Here is a 2,623-nt window from a genome sequence, read left to right as displayed (position 1 = left end):
CCAAGGTGAAGACTGCTTTTGAAAAAAAGGGGTCTCAGTATCATGAGTTAGAAGATTCTTTTTGTTTTGTCTAGTTGAGTTGGCAAGTTGGAGCAACAGCTGCATTGCTGAATAATGGTTCATAGTGGAACTATTGGAAAATGATGCTTAGATTGATGGGCTGATGGCTCTTAGAGCTTCAGCCACCGTCATTACTATTCAAAATCTTTAGGAAGTTTTGAGAAACAAAAGTTGGAATTGGTCAATTAGTCTCTCAAATGTTGAGAAGCCTCAACTTACTCGAAATTACTAATTAAGGAGTACTCGTTGCAAAGAATACTCCACCTTTCCAGGTCACGACAAGTGGCGCACATGCAGCGCGTCACTTGTCGCAACCTGAGAGTTTTCCCTTTTTTCATAGATCCGCTTATTCAAAACATTTTATCTCTTAAACCGTGCGTCCAAATCTCAAACTGTTTTCACCATTGGATTCCTCACGCCGAGATCTTCAAAATTAGATCCCATGTTGATAGGTTTTGACTGGAAAAAAATCACGAAAAAAATCGGACGAAAAAACCAAACCGGGAGCACGGTTTTTTCCCTTTTTCGAAAGAGGCACGCCCGCGCCTCTCACGAAATCACAACCGTGCCTCTCGTGGAAGCAAAACTGTGACTCTCGTGGAAGGAAAAATAAATAGAAAACATGTTTTTTTTCCTTCCTGAAAGAGGCACGCTCATGACTCTCGCGAAAGCACAACCATGCCTCTGGCAAAAGCAAAACCGTGACTCTCGTGAAAAAAACAGAAAACACATATTGTTTTCCCTTTCCGAGAGGCACAACCATGACTCTCGCGAAAGCACAGCCATGCCTCTTGCGAAAGCAAAACCGTGACTCTCGCAAAAGAAAAAAAAAACAAAAAACGTGTTTTGTTTTTCCCTTTCCGAGAGGCACGGCCGTGACTCTCGCGAAAGCACAACCGTGCCTCTCGCGAAAATAAAATCGTGACTCTCGCGAAAGAAAAAAAAACAGAAAATGCATTTTTTTCGTTTCCGAAAGACATGGCCGTGACTCTCGCTAAAGCACAACCGTGCCTCTCGCGGAAGAAAAACCGTGACTTTTCGCGAAAAAAAAGAAAACGCGTTTTTTCGCACAAATGTTTTTTTGGTCGAAAAGCTAAGGAAGACTGAGGAAAACCAAAACGTTGAAAAAACCCAGAAAAACCGTTTAAAAAGCCGAAAACGCGTGCGAAAAAATAAAAAAAAATCGGAGTAAGCGTCCAGAGCACGACACGTGGCGAATGGATGAAAGCATGCCAAGTGGCGCTGATCGTTGCGAGGCTCCCGAAGGAGCGCTCGTTAACTAGTTGCTCTCCAACTTACTTCATTGTCTGCATGTAGATAAAAATGTTCTTACCCACAACAAGGCCCATTGGCCAACTCAAACTTGGGTCAGGCCGGCCACATATAGAGAAATATGGCTCAGAAAATGATGCGCAAAGCATGGGCCTGGTTTGGATATTTTCTAAAAAAATTCTATGTCAAATCGTCCACCACATTATTGGTCATTGGGAAACCATCTATAAGACAACATCTAGGGTCAAATATGTAAAATTTACATGAATGGCAAATTTGTCCCCTTTACCAGATACATCCATTTTTTTACAATATGGGTGACTTTGATCCGAATTTGGGACTATCATATCTATGAAAGAAGAGAGAGCAATTTTTCTTCACATGCCTTTTCGGCACCTAAAACCATACTCTCCATTCCGTCTTATATTAGTGGTGGGCAGGACCTGTCACCCGTCATTGTTAGTTTTCAAAAATAGCAGTGGCGAGTAGCAAAAGGCGATCACCATTGTAATTGTCGCTGCAGTGACGGGCGAAAATAATAACCCGCCACAAATGTGCTCTTTTTTTCATGGTAATACGTGTCTCATTCATATCATAAAGAACAAAGTACAAGTGACGTAAAGACCGACATGACAAAACTGAAAAGATAGCAGAACATCTCTGAGCTTGACACCAACGTCCGTCACCTGCCTCCGGCACCATCACAGCAGCCACCGAAAAAAAGAATGACGAATCACCTCCTCACCCGAGCTCGACACGGCTCCATCGCTGATATGCAACTTTACGGACCTCCAAGGTGGCTCACCAAAAGTGAAACCCTTACAATTGAACGAATCAGACCGGGGCAACACCCTGGACACGCCATCGAATTCCAAATCTTGCAACCCACCACGACTAAAACGCCGAACGAGGAAACCAGATGTGCTCCCCCAGATGTGCTCGTGTGCTAAAAGTACCTACTATAACAGAAATACTACCGAAAAATAGTTTTCCTTTTCTCTGTGAAAAAAGCAAAAAAAAACTGGTTTTCCTAATATACTCTAAAAATTTGTTTTTATAATGTTGCAACTAATTCTCATTATCCAAACAACCACTACATTTTTTCTACAGAACAAAACAACCACTAGCTGCCATTTGGAGATGCGGATCATAAGCTGCAATAAACTTTGTCATTGGAAAATGGGCACTACTCTGCGCCGGCGCACCGGCGCAACAATTCGGCCGGTCGACCCAGGACCGTATGATTCACGTGCGCGAACACCCAGGATCTGCTTCGCCTGTCGATTCCCCG

This window comes from Triticum aestivum, chromosome 3B (genome assembly GCF_018294505.1).
Source record: "Triticum aestivum cultivar Chinese Spring chromosome 3B, IWGSC CS RefSeq v2.1, whole genome shotgun sequence".
In the NCBI taxonomy this organism is placed as follows: domain Eukaryota; kingdom Viridiplantae; phylum Streptophyta; class Magnoliopsida; order Poales; family Poaceae; genus Triticum; species Triticum aestivum.
The sequence above is the reverse complement of the archived record's forward strand: the minus strand, read 5'-3'. Positions refer to the sequence as shown.